This window comes from Taeniopygia guttata, chromosome 3, assembly GCF_048771995.1.
Source record: "Taeniopygia guttata chromosome 3, bTaeGut7.mat, whole genome shotgun sequence".
NCBI lineage: Eukaryota > Metazoa > Chordata > Aves > Passeriformes > Estrildidae > Taeniopygia > Taeniopygia guttata.
The window spans coordinates 53,785,199-53,802,476 of NC_133027.1; the positions used below are offsets into that span (position 1 = coordinate 53,785,199).

Sequence of the window (17,278 nt, forward strand, 5' to 3'; positions counted from 1 at the left end):
GTGCTAATGCACAATTTGAAATATTTAAACATCTTCAGTCTCAATGTTTGCAAAGTTAATACTATAAAAAAGCCAAATAAAATAATCTTCTTATGTTACAATGTGTTTTAATTTCTTTCTATCTCTGCAGGAATGTCTATAGAATAATGAGCTGAGGGTGTGCTGATTAAATTAAATATCTTTGTATCCAGATATCTTTTACAGCTAACAGCTTTTCAAAGCTGCTTTCAGTTTTTCCCTCCTTCCAATATGAAGTATCCTTAAGATGCAGTGATCTGCTGGTAGTTGGGGAGACACATGTGGATGTGCTTCTGTCTTTTTCCTCTTTTTTTTTTTTTAACCACTGTACTATTTCGCCTCCTCATTGCTTTACTTCTCGTTTTTGTCCACACTACTTTTCTAAAGATAGACAGAACCATAGGATCACAGAGGAGTTTGGGTTGGAAGTGACCTATAAAGGTCATCTGGTTCCAACCCTACTTCCATGGGACATCTTCCTCTAGATGAAGTTGTTCAAATCACTGCCCAACCTGTTCTTGAATGTTTCCAAGGATGGGGCATCTACCGTCACTCTGGACAACCTGTGCCAGCGTTGCACCATCCACACTATAAAAAAGATAATTCTTATATCCAGTCTAAATTGACTCTTTTTTAGTTTAAACTCATTACCCCTTGTCTTATTGCTACTCCTGTGATGCAATACTCTGTTGTTGTATAAAGTAGAAAATGTGATGGACTTGTTGACTTGTAAACTCTGGCTTCTAGTATCAAAACAATGTAATCAGTAAAAGCAAAACAGAATCTTTCAAAGCTTATGAGATCTCTTTGAAGAGCCTCAAAGTAAGCTGATGAAAAGCAGGAAACATCCATTTCCTATCATACATTTCTTCCAATTTCCAAAACATATATAATCATGGTAAATCCTATTTAAATTATGCTCTGGAAAAAATTATTTAAATAGTAGAAGATTCCACTGCTTTAGGAAATGCTTGTAGTTGCATGAGAGAGGATGATGTGTCTAGATTCCTAGAAATGTGGTTGAAGTCGATACTGATCTTGCCAAAAGGATAAGAAATCTGTGCTATCCCTTTTAGGTGGTATTTGCATACATCTGGTCAGGGCTTATTTAGTGGGGAAACTAGAGGAGTAGAGAAGTAGGGGAGTAACAGTGGCTAAGCTAAAATATTTAGAATGGTGAAAGCGGATAACCACCCTCCCTGGCACCTCTGTCATATAAGAAAGGGTCCATTTCACTCCTGTTTGACTAGAAAAATTAATGGGATTGTTCCTTTTTCTGTCCTTCAAAATACTTATAAGAAATGTGAATGAAAAATCATGTTTTTCAAATGTTTGCTGTTTTTATTTCTTCATTAAATGTTTTCTTCATTAAATTCTTCATTAAATGTCATTTCTCCACCCATCCTCTTCAAAAGAAACAGGAATTTCTGAACCCTTCTCTCCTGTTAGCATTAAGGGGGTGAAAAGCCTAGATTGTTGTCATTAGTAGGCTTACATAAAATAGATGATTGAAATAGTCTTGCTCTGGTATATTTAAACAAAGAAATGTAGAAATTATTAGTTCCATTTTTTTTTCCAAACCTACATATTAAGTAGAGGTGGCAGAGCAGTAAAGAGAAGACTCTCAGTTGGGCACAAAAAACACGACCCTGATTATGTGGACGATTATGATTAGATTTATTGCTAATACAATGTTTACATAGATAATGCCAGTGCAGTACACAATATAAGCAGGTCTAAAGGGTTATAATACAAGCAGGTTCAGCTAGAAATGTATAGGTGTACAGCTTTTTGGCACAGTTGCACTCTGTGCAGGGACAACTGAAAGGGAGAGGATGTGTGTGTGTGTGTGTGTGTGTGTGTGTGTGTGTGTGTGTGTGTGTGTGTGTGTGTGTTGAGGATGCATGTAAAGACTCACTAGTTTTTGTTGTGGCCATAGCAGAGCATAAGTACTAAACTAGTTTCAATGACAAACCACTTACCTGAGTCCCAACAATAGGTTCCTGTAGAACAGTCACATTTTCAAAGATAAAGAGAAATCTTTCTTTTCTTTCTGACAGGGCTTGGGATTCTCAGTCTCATGAGTCCAAAGCATTGTCTTACTTGTCTTACTTTACTGGGGCATCAAATTTTCACATTTACATATAAACTGTTCCTGAGTGAAGGAAAATGGCTGGGGGTGGATGAGAATTGAGGCATGGGAATACTTAAATGTTCCTTGTTCTCTCCAGGCAGAAATGAGTGTGCTGAGGAAACCCATACTAGCTGTTTCTTGACTCCATGCTCTTCTATTTCCAGGCTTATGCAGCATTTGAAGATGTGTAATTTATACAGGATACAGGTTGTACCTATGGAACTCCAGATCTGGCCAGTGACAGATATTACGATGACTGATGGCATTTCATGACTATGGCATGTTTGGGTGAAATTATCTGCTCTTAGTCTAAATAAATCTCTCACAGCGGGGTCTTTGGGATAGCAAGGAAGTGAAAGATGAGATGTAGTTTGTGGTACGGCTCAGCCTGTTGTATGTGACGTATTTCGGTGGGGTTTTGCCTGAGGAAAACCAGTGCCATTTCTGCCACACTGATGCAGAGAGACTCTTGCATAGAACGGACTTTTGTGCAGTTACCTTTAAGTTCTTGGATAAAACTCATTGATTTTAGCTAATAATATATTAAGCAGAAACTGGCTTTTTATGCTGGGTTGGATTGGTGCTATAAGGAGCACTAAATGACTTTTATTCCTTCTCTTCCTCCTTTTTTTTAAGTGGTCAATATTTTATTTTTAGAAAGAGCACAAAGGAAGCAATGGCGAGAGGAAAGAGGAAACTGGTCCCAGTGCTAAAACCTTGGTTTGAGTTGTGCGTATAATGATGAGATGAATTGCCTTTCCTAGGTTTGTAGATTAATGATTGATTTACCAGGAAATGTGCTGTTATTATAAATGTGGGGCCTAATTTGGATTTTGTTGCTTGGGAGTTGCCTGGGTGGGGAAGGAAAGTGGGATCCTGTCTTTATTTTTACTCCTTTTCTTAGCCTTGGGAATGCACATGTTCAAAAAACATCTGTCCCTCTCCTTCTGCACAGTCTGCTCATCACTGCCTTTTGCTGAAGCAGCCCAAACACTCTTGGCACAGGGGAACCCAGACTGCACACTTACTCTGCCCTGTCAGGCAGTAGCTACATTTTAGAAGGAAACCGCAGTACAAAAGTGGGATCTCAGGTTCCATGCTGTGTATGCAAAGCAGTTTCATTTAAAATGTCACGTTTACCTTGGCAGAACCACTCTTTAGTAGGGATTAAGGCTGCAGAAACCACTGAATCATACTCTCTGTTTCTATATGTGTGCCAGGTCACAAACATAAATTGCAATGTTGGCCCTCGTCCGTCATCACATAAGGCTCTGGCATACTTTTTCATTCCCTGAATATGAGTGGAATGAGAAGGTTACTTGGAAAGTCATCTGTCTGAAAAGCTGTCCTGTTATAATTAGAGGGCAATCTTGAATTTCATCTCTGGAAGATTATGAAGTGAAGAGGCGGGAGAGAGGGATGTAGACTGCAGGTTACCAGGGCCTCTGGTAAGCCAATCTGTCCATGAAGGGTTGAAGCAAAAAAAGTTGGGGGAATAAGACAATGTGATTTTTTTAAACAAAAAGATGTAAAGACAACCTCAAGCAGCCAGATCTGGATCTAAATATAAGTTTGAATTTCAAGCATTTCTAGGCTTCAAGGATATATAAAGGTGGCAGTTTAGTTTGGCTTGCATCTGGTACCAAAGATTCACTTTTCTTTCTAAAGGCTTCTTAGACACCAGAGTGAATGAAAGGCAGCTCAAGGTGCAGCCATAGAATAAGGGAAAATAGCAGACAACTGGATGGGGGGTGTAGCCGTCAATTAATCACATAAAGTTAGCAATGATGACCTTGCAAGTTATCTGCAGTTATCTCCTTCCTCTTCATATCTGTATTACAGGTAAGGGCTGCTGTCTTTAGCCCTGCTTCTGTCACAACTCCTGCATGTTTTGTACAATGTGATCTGGCCCTATTTTTCATATTTTTAAGTTGGAACAGCCAACTTAAACCACTCTGGTGCTATAGTAAGGCAAGAAGAGCCTTTTTTCATACACTTATGTTTCTTTCAGATATGTGGAAGACATTGTCCTTTCAACAGCTTTCAGACAGACCGCTGAAGAAACATCAGGCTTTTGTGATACATATGTTCTCTCTCTCTTTCCCTAGTCAGGAAATGTGCTACTATTTTTCCACCAGCTGTAGTGTGGGATATTAGATGCTCTGAGAGGAAAATAAATGCTTAAGACTTCCTTCCTCTGGCACTTCATTAATGCCAAGAAGGAGGCTGGGTAGTGTTGCTTTAATTAACATGCTTTTGCTCAAAGAAGTGGTTGGAGCTACCTGATTGCAGTTTTACCCAGGAAAAGAAACAAAAAAAATACTTCCTAGAACAGAACATTGCCTTTAGCAAGAGCAATGCTTATAATATATTTGGTTATATGTTTCATGCTTCACAATTTTATTCTTGACCTCTGCTGGAAACTGACTTAGACCTTGAAATGACGACTGTGTTTCCTATATGAACAACTTTAACTTCTTGGTGACTTGACATCACTGATTTTTTTTGCCTCCTCTCTAAACCTCTGTGTTGTTTAAGCTTTTGTAGGACAGATTTATTGAGATTTTTTTTGGTGAGACTACAACTTTGAATATTTTTTATGGTGCTCTTAATTTTTCATTGCTTGCCCCATTCTACCTGAACTGCTTTTCCTTTTGTGTTTGCTATCAGTCTTTGCTCATATGAGGTAACACTGAATATCACAGTGTTTGGTCACTGACAGGGGAGTAGTCTGAGTGAATATTATGTTTCCCCTTGGATAATACCCACAGAATTTCACAGGTGTCCAGTGATGTGTAGATGAGCATGACTTGGCTGCATGGCAGGAATTTCTTTACCCATTGCCGAAGGGGATATTGTCAGTGTGCATACAAAGGCATTGCTTCATGTGTTGAGTATACATCTCTCTGTAAGGTATTTCTATAAGCACATTGTTCCATGAGAGAACTTTATCCTGAACCCTGGCAGCAATGCCTGGGTTGCTTCCTGTAGTATGAAGCTCTCTGTTTCCTCTCTTTTAAAATTCTTACTATCATTATTGCTGATTTTTTAATTTATGTAATTCTGGCTTGAGTTCCCATGAGCTCTTCCCCGACATTGTTCCAGTTTGTTCTGCAAGTACATATTAGGCAGCAAATTACAAAAGAACTGTTTCTAAATGGAGAGCATTTTGAACAAAAGAAGAAAACTGTAATTATTCCAATGAGGATTTGAGCAAGCCATCAGAATTAACAGTGCTGCTTTTCCAAATGGGCCACTGTTTTGATTAGCTTATGTGCTTATACAATCCCTGCCGTGGCAGTGACCGTAACTGAATGCCTGTAACCACAGGCAGAAAGCTATTAGGGCCCATCCACAAAAAAGCAGCTATTTCAGTTTTCTTCTCATCAAAAGCCTACAGTGACGAAGTGATGCCAGCTAAGTGTTTGTTTCCGCAAGATTTTTATCTCTTCATACCATTCAATACCATTCAAAATACTTTTTTTTTTTTTTCAGAATGGTTTAAACTTGATCTATTAATGTTTATAAAAAGTGCGTTCTTCAACACATTCTTTGGGCAGTGTCAAAAAACAACCCTTGAAGCAGAAAAAACAACCCTAAAATTGCTGACCACTTGAGGGAGGTGGTGTGTTGTCTGGATGGTGGAATTGAAACCAGTGTTGTGACTAGCTTGCAGTAGAAATAGCAAAGTTTTAAGTCTTTGGGAATACTAGACTTCAGCGGTGGCTGCTTTTGCTCACAAAGCCATTCCCCATGCAATCTATGATGATTCATTTGTGACTATTCCCATTTTCTGAAGGGCATACTGTTTACAGAATAAAGAAAAGTTAAGTCAGATCAAGTAAATGTCTTTGTTTTCACCAGAAATAAATTAGAAATAGCTGGCAGCAGAAAATGTGAGATTTCAATAGATGTTCAACATATTTTTCAGAATAAGGATGTTTGCTGACTGGCCTGAACTCAAGTAAATTATGAATGCAAAAGTTCTTCATTCCCCTGAATGAGTTATGTACAATACTTGGAGACCTGACCTTTCATCCTTTCTTCTGTCTCCCCTTCTGTCCCACGGATGTTTGGCCTAGCGGTGCTGCAGAACTGCTGAGGTAAAGACAATACAAATGTGATATGACATTTTCCTATCTGAAGGGCTTGGAGGTGAGCCTAGGGTTCTGCAGAAATTAGGAACAGAAACATTTCAGAACTACTGTCTGATATGCGGCTTGGGCCTAACTCCTCAGCTGAAAATGCAAAACCCCAAAAAAGCTACGCAAAATGAGCAGCTCAGTGTCCTTCGGGCACTGCGCACAGCAGAGCAGCAGAGTATGGAGGAATGGCAGAAACTCTGCTCATTCTGAATGTCCTCACCAGCACTGGCTGGCCCAATGTCTTCCAAAGAAGGTATTCCAAAGTCTAGAGTAAAAATCATCCTAGAAAATAGAGCCAGAGTAGGTTGAGAAGTGGATACACCAAAACTGGCTAAAGCAGAACAGCAGGTGTTATTTTCTGAGGAGAACAGAAGCTGCTGCATGTTTTTTCTTGTGTTTATAAGTCCTAGCTTAGTGTTTGGCCTATCCAGAGCAGGATGACGTGGCTGATTTATACTCAGCCAGCAGTGCTTTATAATCCCAGGATCCTCTTCTGTTCTTATCCACCCAGCCAGTTGCTCCCCATCGAGCATCTGAGAAGCTGAATCCTCCTGGCCAAATGCAGAACTTTGTGTTCTTCCTTCTTGAATACCATCTTGGGTTTTTTTTTCATGCAACTTCAGTTTTCAGGATCACTTCAGGCTTTTTACCATATTGGAAGCTCCACCCTTCCTATTGTCTGCAGATTTAATAAGGACTTAACAGTTTTCCATCACCTAGATTGTTCATGAAAATACACTCACTGAAGGAGATTTACTCCAAACCCTGGTTAACAGGGACTGGCTTAAATTTAAACATATCCAATTGTTCTTATAAAACTTCATGACTGCCTACTGTAACTCAAGATATTCAGCATTTAGTGTAAGCATTACAATTAGCTGAACTTTCTGAAATATATAGCATCTTCTCTTCAAGAAAGAGGGTGTTGGAAACATGGGTAAAGACCAAGTAAGTCCCTCTTACTGTGCATCCTATTTTCTAATAAGGTGAACTGTCCCTGAGAGATCATCAGGCTTCCTACCTAAAATTTGCTAATTTTAGAAATCTGTGCTCAGTAGTTTGAGCTCTGTGGAAGCTTTCTGGTTTTTTCTGTTTATCTGCTACTATTCTGGCCTCAAAAACAGTTTGAATCTCAAAATAAAAATAGCTGCATGAGTTTGCCTATGATTAAGAAGCTGAAGTCAGCTGGGAAGCAAGGGCTCCGAGTGACAATTTTGACACAAATAATGTTCAGCCTCTGTATTAATAACAACATGCTGACAAAGTGTCAGAAACAATATCCTGCAGCTAAGTAAGTTACAAGGCTTCTTTTCCTCACCAACAAAATAGATTTTATCCTACACACTTACATCATGTTGACTGCTATTTCTGACAAAATCTCTGCTGTCCTACATTTGGAAGTATTTTAAGAAGCTACAAAGCCTCTCGTTTATTATTCTCTTTTGCTCTTTTTCTCTGCATCCTGTCTACTTGACTGATATTTTCTTCCATGTGAGCTCTTCTACCAGGGGGTTGTAGAAATCCCTTTTCCATATAAACCAAACCAACTATGACTGTTTCGAGTTCCTAAAATGCAATTCTGAAAGTATTGAGAAGGGCTTGTTATTTTCATATGATGGAGACAATAGTAAGTTAGATGACTGGCAATGAAAAAAAAAACCAAACCAAACCAAAATGTTTGATGATCTTCATACAAAAAAACCCAACAAAACAGGAGCTAATATGACTTTTAAAATATGGACAATATATATAACTTTTCAGATTTGATCAAGAATTAGGAAGATGTTAAAAGAGATGAAATACAATTAAGTAGCTTGTAAATGACAAGTGCATATGCAGTATTTCCCAGTGCACTGGGTTTTTAAGACTCAGTTCTGATTTGTTGAATACAGCACTTCTTAATAACTCTTAATTATTGTTTTTCTTTACTGTTATAGTATTTCCAAGTGATTACTACTTTCATTGATGCTGAATTTATCTCTCAGGGATTTCTTGGGATTTGGTTTAGAAAACCAAAGTGTCTGACCTCACTAACTACTTAAGAAAAGGCTACCTTTTACCATACCTGGTAGGTCTAATGCTTAAATAATGTATCCCTCTAAGCAAAAAACTGTTTTTTGGATGTGGAAGTCTTTTGGTAGATAATAATAGGGAACTGATTAAAATGTTTAGAATCCATTTTTTAGTGACATTATTTTTATTGCATTAAAACCAGGACAATATCAGAAGGTTGCACCTATGGAAGGTGAAGGCTTTAGATGGCTTAGATCTTAAAAAGAAAAACACCAGCAAAACTACCTTAGTCAAGGAATTCTGTTGTAAATATATCTGGGATTGGCAATGTTCTTTATTGTCCCCTCTTTTGATTAGCTTGTTCCTTTATTATTAATTGCTGGTGATTAGAACAAAAGTTATATTCACATGTACCCAAGCTAGTAGAGGGAAAAGAGACACAGCAAAAGACTTCTGCTGTGAGCTCCAGTGTGGGGAGATTGGTTAGGCCAAACACAGGCAGGAGCACAAGCTGTTAAAATGCACTGCAGTGCACACTCTGTTTTCAGAACTGATTGATGACATTTCCATATATAGTTAGGAGTAAGACATTGCCTTTGAAAATAGAATTAAAACTTTCCCTTTTTAGGAGCAAGCACCACTTTGGCAACACCACCATCCCCAAGTACATTAGTTCTTTTGGTCAAAACATTAACGGGGTACTTTGTTAACAAAATGTTCAGGTCATGATGAGTTCAAAGCATGAACTGTGAGGCTTTTTATAAGCTAAATGTTTCCAAATAGCACTCTAAGTTGAAAGTGCTGAAATTAAAGCTTTTCTCCTGTAAACAGGGTGTTGCTGAGCTCAGTATGTGTTGTTTTTTTCAATTACTCAGCATAAGGTGATGGGTCTGCAACAACATATGTTTGTTGAGCAGAGACAGATGTCACCAGAAACATCTGGATGATAGGAACACTTAAGGAAAAGATTATAGAGATGTATTCACATTGCCACTTTCTGTCCCTCTTTCCAATCTGGCATACAATTGCCAATTTTCCAAAATGAAAACTTTGAGCAACAACTTACTGTCTCAACTGCAGACATAAATCTGATATTCTGACCCAGTTAGCAAAATAACAACTTTTCCCCTTGTATTTGTACTTCTTGATTCAGGTCTAGATTTGCAAATGCCCATGGACATACGTCCCCAGCAGGATGGGATACTGGTAGGTGAAAGATCATCAGCTGAGCTCAAGGTGGGTAGTACTGGCTACCCCATGACATTCTCATGAAATATGACATATGCTTTTTAATATTGTTTTAATGAAACAATATTAATTATTTAACTTTGTTACTATTTTTTTTAGTCACATATTTTGCAGTAGATCATAATTAAAATTTGAAGGATCCTTACAGGCTGGAGAGATGGGCAGAGAAAAACTGTCTGAAATTCAGCAAAGGTAAATGCAGGGTCCTGCACCAGGGAAGGAATAACCCTAGACACCTGTACAGGCTGGGGACCAAACTGCTGGAAAACAGCTCTGTGGAGAAGGACCTGAGGTTCCTGGTGGACAACAAGCTGTTCATGAGCCAGCACTGTTGCCATGTGGCCAAGAAGGTCAATGCTATCCTGGGTTGCATGAAGCAGAACATTCCTAGCAGGTCAAGGGAGATGATCCTCCCCCTCTGCTCAACTTTGATGAGGCCACATCTGGAGTGCTGTGTGCAGTTCTGGCCTCCTCAGCACAAGAGAGCTCCTGCAGCAGGTCCAGGGAGAGCTATGAAAGTGATTAAGGGACTGAAGCATCTCTTATGGGAAAAGGATGAGGTATCTGGGCCTATTCAAGCTCAGAAAGAGCTGACTGAAAGGAGACCCCCATCAACAACTACAAGTATCTCAAGGGAGGTGTTAAGAAGATAGGACCCAGGCTCTTCTTGGTAGTGCCAAGCAATAGGAAAGAGACAATGGGCAGAAACTCATGCACATGAAGCTCCACCTGAATATGAGGAAGAATTTCACTGAGCAGTGACTGAGCACTGGAACAAGTTGCCCATGGGTTGCCTGTGCTCTCTCCCTCACAGGAGATACGCAAAAACCATCTGGATGTAATCCTGTGCTATGAGCTCTGGGATGACCCTGACTGAGCCGGAGCTTGGACCAGATGACACACTGGGGTCCCTTCCAACCTGACACACTCTGAGATTCTGGGAAAATTTGCATATTATCTGCAGGAGTACAACATAGTCCTTATATAAATAAATCCACTGATTACTCCTCATAAGAACAGAAAGTGGCAGCAGCAGCACAAGGTATCACTGTGAGATAATTTTGAAAAGACATGGATGAAAGCAGCTGAATTTTGAATAGAGAGAAACAGAAATAAATGCAACATCCTAAGCTCTGCAGGCCATGCTATTATCTATTCCAGACATTTCCAAACTTGCATGTGAATCTGTGTAAATTTTAGCTATCCAAAAACATTCCAGGTTTTGTTTTCTTGTATGAAATGACTCAGACCATGGGGAATGTTTATCCAAATGTTTTTATGCACATTTTTCTGCAACCTTGAATGAAGCATGACCCTGATAACGCTGAATACCCTGGAACTGCTGCTTGCATTCTAAAATGCTATATTATTATATAAGTGCCTGTAATTTGCTTTGTACACAGGAGAAAATTGGGTGGAAAACTGTTGAAATAAATGCCATGGAACTAGAATTGAGCCATAGCTTTTGCCTGTCAGGCCATCAGTGGCTTCACAACAGAAATTACAATAGACTTCAGCCTCACGGGTTTAATAGACAGGATCACAGGTTTGGAGGTTATGATGGGTTTTGCCATAAATGGTGAAGATGAAGACTGCATGACATATAATTTGTGCAAGACAATGTTTTGAAGAATAAAAGATGAAGTGGCAGTGCTGAGAGGAGAAGAGTTCTTTTAAATTAAATACACTTTTTAAAATAATCTAGAGAGTTCTGTATCTAGTGTTTATTCTGAATTTAATCAACTATATTTTAAGAATATATTGTTGGTAATATAATAATCTGTTCTTGTGACTCAAATGCAATAATACTGCAAAAATGAGCTGAAAATAAATATTCTCCACAGCTTATTTGTCATCTCCTAAATTAAAAGTATTACATAGAATTGAAAGCTATATTAAATCAAGGTAGTGTCAAATACAAATTCCAATTTATTGTAGAAACTGTCACAGCAATTCAAACAACCTAAAATTAGATCTAACTTTAGTAAAAGTATAATTGCATCCTGTTCTAATTCCTGTGTACAAAGTTATGTATCTCATGGTGGATCCCATTTAATTTGAAAAAAAGATTGTGACATGGCATTCTAATTAAAAAACAAACCAAAAAAAAGCCTAGACAAAAGCGGGGGATCTGAGGAATCATTGGCAGAACCATGCACAATGTAAGTGCCACCATAGATGGGAGATTATGCTTTGGGGTCTCCATTTTTAACTACTAATTCAGTACACTGTTTTGAGAAATTTAAAAAGGCAATAGGGAAGAACTGCATTTGGAATATATACCTGAATATGACCAAGGGCGCATCCCTTTAGCTCAGACAGGTACAGCTCCTTTCACAAGAGACAAAGCTGTAGCTATATATTTTAACCTATCTGTCTGTCTGTCTATGTATTTCCATGATGACACAGCCAAGATACTAGTGGATGTGGTAGCTGGCTATATGGGTCATGGCCAACCCACCATAGAAACACTGAGGAGAATTCCTGTATCAGTAAAACCTACAGTTGCCAGATGTCGGTGTCTCCTCTATCACTTAGCACGCACAGAAGTGGGAAATGTGGGTGATTGTCAACCTGTGGTAATATGGTGAACCAGAGGGATAAAATTATATGGATATGATGGACCACTCTTTATACAGAATGAATGCTCAACATGGTTTTGGGATCTCAGGGATTGATTTCTGGTAGTCCAGTTCTGGGTCAAAACTATTGTATGTCAGTTTGGGGCAGCAGAATAGCTACTGAACATCATGCCAGTTAGGGACAGATTGTCTCACCTTTTCTCACAAATTGGGTCCTGAAAATCTGAGTCCAATATTACAAGAATAAATGAAAAGAAATAATGTGGTGAGATAACCTTAGCAATGACTACTGATGAAAGGTATATGAAGTGGATAGACAATATACTGGAGCAGCTGAGCAAAAGGTTCCTATTGCAATTCAAAAGGAATGTTAAAAGTGTTACGATCAAGAATACATGCCTCCATATTAATGGGTCTTAAATACCTTTTTAAGAGGTTTTTAAGTACTGGTCTGAACTCATGTATTTACCATGCTTTAGACTCCTATTATCCCAGTTGCTTCAAAGCAGTTCAGGAAGAAACAGATGGAGTCTTTTCTTTCTCACACATTGGTCACAGAATACACATTCATCCTGTTTATGGAGTGTCACTACATCATTTTCACAGTAATTTGTGAAGGAAAATGCATTTGCACCATAAAGGAGCGTGACTTTTCTTGAGGGCTGATAGACCAAGACTAGAAATACCATCAAATGATTTTAGTTAATAACAATATTTGATACTTGGTTTCCCAAGAGCTGCAAAGACTTGTGAAGAAGAAAACTTGATATGAAGAAACCAAGGTGCCCCAAACAGAGCAGACTTGCATTCACATACCAAGTCCATGACAGACTGAGGAACAGAAATATAACCTTCTTGGATGCTGTGGCTCTTGTTCTACACAATCAGCAACTGAGAAACTAGGCAAAAAAAAAAAAATTAAATCAAATTATTTCTTCCTTACTTCTCTAACAGGAGTCATCAATGAACAGACCCAATGCTCTGCAGGCCCATGCTGGCTCTCTGCCAGCCTTTGCAAAGACAGAGTATTTTCTCTTCAAAACCTTTTCCCGCAAAGCACAGATTGTGGCTGTCAACATCTCCATCTTTGGCATATCAAATATGAATTTTCAGCACATAAGGACTTCATTATGCACCACAGGCTTTGGTTTTCCACTCCCTCTGCCCTTGACCTCCTTGGCAGTAGCTGAATTTCAGACTAGATCTGTCACTGGCAGGATCATCCGGACAGGAAAAGCAGAGGCAGGATTTCAACACACTCACTCCCTTGTTCGCCACCTATCCATGCTTGCTCTCCACCAGTGGGACAGGGCTTCATCACCCACAGCAGTGACTCAGCTCCCTCCTCCAGCTCCACCAAGGTTATGGCCAGTAAGAGTCAAGAGGATATAAAACAAAGAGAGACACCCTCCTCTGACAAAAGGACCTCTCACAATGAACAGATTCTCTTTCAGAACAGATGAAAAAAAAGCCAAGAGGAGTTTCATTATTAGTCAGCTCAGCCAGGAGGGATGGAGAATGAAAGTGACTTTTGAAAAAACATTATGAGGCAGGAGGTAGAGCTCATGGGGACACTTCTAGCACAGCTTGCACTCTTCTCCCCATGGTGACATTTCTTGGAGGTGCCCTGACGTACCAAAAGCTGATTGGTGTCTGCCTGACTGCAGCTTTGTTTGGCAGCAGCAGTGGGCAGAGGTGTGAAGAGTTCTCAGGAGAAAGGTGCAGCTTGCCCTTCATTGCCTCACCAAGCTGTATGTCTGATTTCCAGGTCATCTTGTGTGTGGAGCTTGGTGTACCCAGTTCTCACATGAGAAACAGACAACCTATTTCTGCTCCTTTTCCCCATTCCCTGTGCATTTGGGTTTCTGTCAGAATTGAAGCAAGTCTTCCTAACAGAAATATCCAAACTGTGGACTGGAAGGCTGCATTCCTCTATCTGCTGGGATTTTCCTTTTCTTTCCATGAGCTAACAGCTAAATCCCATAGCAAGGCATGAATAAACAAAAACTAGGAAGGATTAGGATGTACTATTTAGTGAATCATGACTAACACAGCCCTGTCTTGCTTCCTCTGAAAGCGTGCCACAAAAGTTCAACAAATATTATTGTGAAATGAACCACAAAGTCTTTACACACTTTAGAAATGGCATCTTCACCCATTTTCTCTGGCAAAAAAACAAATGGATTTAGTTTATAGTTGATGGGAAAATCTCTAAATTTAAAACACTTGATAATTGACAGAAGACATGAGTTTTTCAATTCTTTTCCTCCCTCCTACACCCTTCCTGTATGGCAAATATAATTTAGCAGAAGATTCCAAGAGCCAAGATGAGAGGCTACTTGCTTTGCCTTTTGCTAAGAAAACACTCAGCAATAACTCCTTCTGTGAATTGCTTTAAAATATCAGGACACGCGCCTCTTCTGCACATAATTGCTGTAGTTGTCAGGGGAAATGGAGCATATATAAAGAGGCGTTCTCACCAGAATAGGAAAAGGAGAAATATTTTCTTATAATGTGGCCTTATAACTGCTGGTATATGAGTGTCTATATGTGTATGATGCTCATCTTAAACATAGACAAGTATATAGTTTTGAGATGTTTGCCATAAGAAGATTTGTTCTAAAAAATAATTGTCTTAGTCACTAGCCTTAGGATAGATTACAAGACCCATTTCCAAAAGAATGCAGATAAAATGCTAGAAGATGAAGACAGCTTGCAGTTCTAAAATTGCTTATTTGCAGTATCACTTGTAAATATTTATCATAGTACCTTTAAAAAACCAACATCCCCTAGGCAACACAGGTAGATCCTTACCCATGTACATAAATCTAAATAAAGACAGAAGGCAAGAAACAGCAATCATACCTGGTATTGCTGCAGATCCAATTCCTTTCAGTTATGAGGGTGCTATTATTCCATTCCTCTGGCAGCTATAGACAATTTTGAGATCCATGAAAATCAATCACAGATTTTTAGCATTTTAGAAACTATGTCTGTGAATGTCATGGTCTTTCAATATTGGGGAAAAGGCCTAGGAATTTTGGGTTTGCTCAGATATTGCCTACACTGCAGATGAGTATTTTTCTTTCACACATGGGATCAATTCCTTTGTGCTAACAAGGATCCACCCACTCCCATTCCTTGTTTCCTGGCTTAGTATGGACCTCAAATCCTCACATGCGGTTCCTTGTGCCTGCAAGAACCAGATTTTGCAGAAGATAATCCTGAAGGATGGGGAGGGAAATGTGAGAAACTAGTGCGAAAAGTGGTGTAGAATAGAAGTTCTGGTTAAACCACTCATTCTCACTGGAGCTTTAACTCTTCCAAATGTCAGAGCCTTACTCCAGACTTTTGTTTCCTCTGGGTTTGGAGGAGAGTTGTTGCCCTTTCTTTCCACAAAAGTTATACAGTAACTACCTTCAAGCTCCATTTAACGGTAGCCCTTTTGCTACGTTAAGAAAAATTATTCCCTGTTCACAGCTCAAGAGAACCAGGGAACTTTTTGTTCTGATGACTTTGTTTTAAGTGAAAACACAATAAAAGACTGAAACAGATGGCAATTTATTTGTCTCTAAAGTTTGCATGTGTGTTCCATGCCATGACATTTTTATAAGACTTTAAAGATTCCTCTTTTTTCTGTCATCAGTAATCTGAAATTGCTTTTTCCAACAAAATGAATTTGCTAGACTCTCAGTGATGTTTCAGTCTCAGTAGATAGCTGTCATTTCTTCATAGTTTTGCTGTGCCAACAGAGTGGCTGTCTCTGTATGTTTTTTAGGACTGTTGCACTCTTTGATATTCAAGGGTTAGACCTACCTGCATGCAGCACTAAACAGAGATTCATACAGTGGCTTAATTAAGCTTTCATCTTCCCCTCTGTTGTTTGTGCCTGCAACACCAAGCAGACATTGCTGGAAAGCTCTTTGCATACTCACCCATTTAAAAAAATATTTAATATTTGATCTTGGCTTTCACCAAGAAGCAGTTCTGAGTCTTCCTTACTAAATCAAATCTTTCCATGTGGCTACCAAGTCTAGTTTTTATTACAGTTTCCATTGTTTCCTCTATATAGAAGTGAGGCTTATTGAGCTATACTTCTCCAAACCATTCCTGATGACTTAAAAATGGTATCTCATTTGTTGCTTTCTGTTTCTTTGGGAAAGAGATTGATTTTAAGTGACAGATTACACATAACATTTTCACATTGGCATGTGTGTCCTCTCAGAAAACCCGTGTGAACACCATCTGGTCCTTCTGATTTCCTACCTCTTATTTTATAAGCTTTATTCAAAAATCTCTTCTGACACTGCAATTTAAAACAACCCATTAGATTCAGCCCTCTGTAAGGAAAAGATGGAGGGGGGAACTTCTCTTACTAAGTAAAGATTTCATTAAGGTTTTCTTTAATGATCTTGTCTTTCTGGAAAATTTCTTTTACAGCTGAATCTGTCGACTCTATAGACTCTTTGCCACGCTTCTTTCTTTTGATGCATTTGAAACCTTGTTAAGTTTTTATTTCATTCCTCCCACTATTTCATAAGAATTCCTCATGTTTTGAAAGCTCCCATGAAACTTTAGAGCTTACATTAAGTATGCAGCAAAACATTGCAATTATGACAAGAAAAGCTAAAAAAAGACACGACCAAAAAAAAAGAGAGAATATGCTAATGCCTTCTCTTCAAATCTAACTCAATAGATTTTAAAAAAAATCAGTGTTAGTAATGTACAAGTAACACATAATATAAGTAACATATAATAACTCTGCTGAGAAACTGCTAAAAATATTCAATCTTCACAAATAAAAAATAGTATTATTTGTTCTCCTCTTGGCTAACAAAACCAAGGGATTACAGATATCACTATGTATCATGCTCCATAAATGAAAATGTTCCTTTCCATATGCACTGCACATTACATTACTTTTGCAATTCATATATGAACTTTCTAGTTTGGCATTAGATCACATATACACTCAGACACAGAGGCAGAAAGCTCAAATATAAATACACAGCTTTGCCCCTTTCCAAATGCAAATGCTGAAGGCTCTTCCAGCATCCATTGCAGCCAGTTCCAAAAGTAAGTGTTCTAGTTCATGGAGTTCAATTTGTCATCAAGGAAAATACTGGAGACTGTCATGG

General features: G+C 38.7%; 1 long non-coding RNA gene across 1 annotated transcript in view; it reads right to left on the reverse strand.

Moving 5' to 3' along the window:
* The window catches only part of LOC115494324 (uncharacterized), a 60,050-nt gene extending 44,625 nt beyond the window's left edge, over positions 1-15,425 (reverse strand). The window contains exon 1 of the long non-coding RNA XR_003959301.4: positions 15,006-15,425. This is a non-coding gene — a long non-coding RNA (uncharacterized lncRNA). The remainder of the gene's footprint in view (positions 1-15,005) is intronic.
* Positions 15,426-17,278: the final 1,853 nt, after the last annotated feature.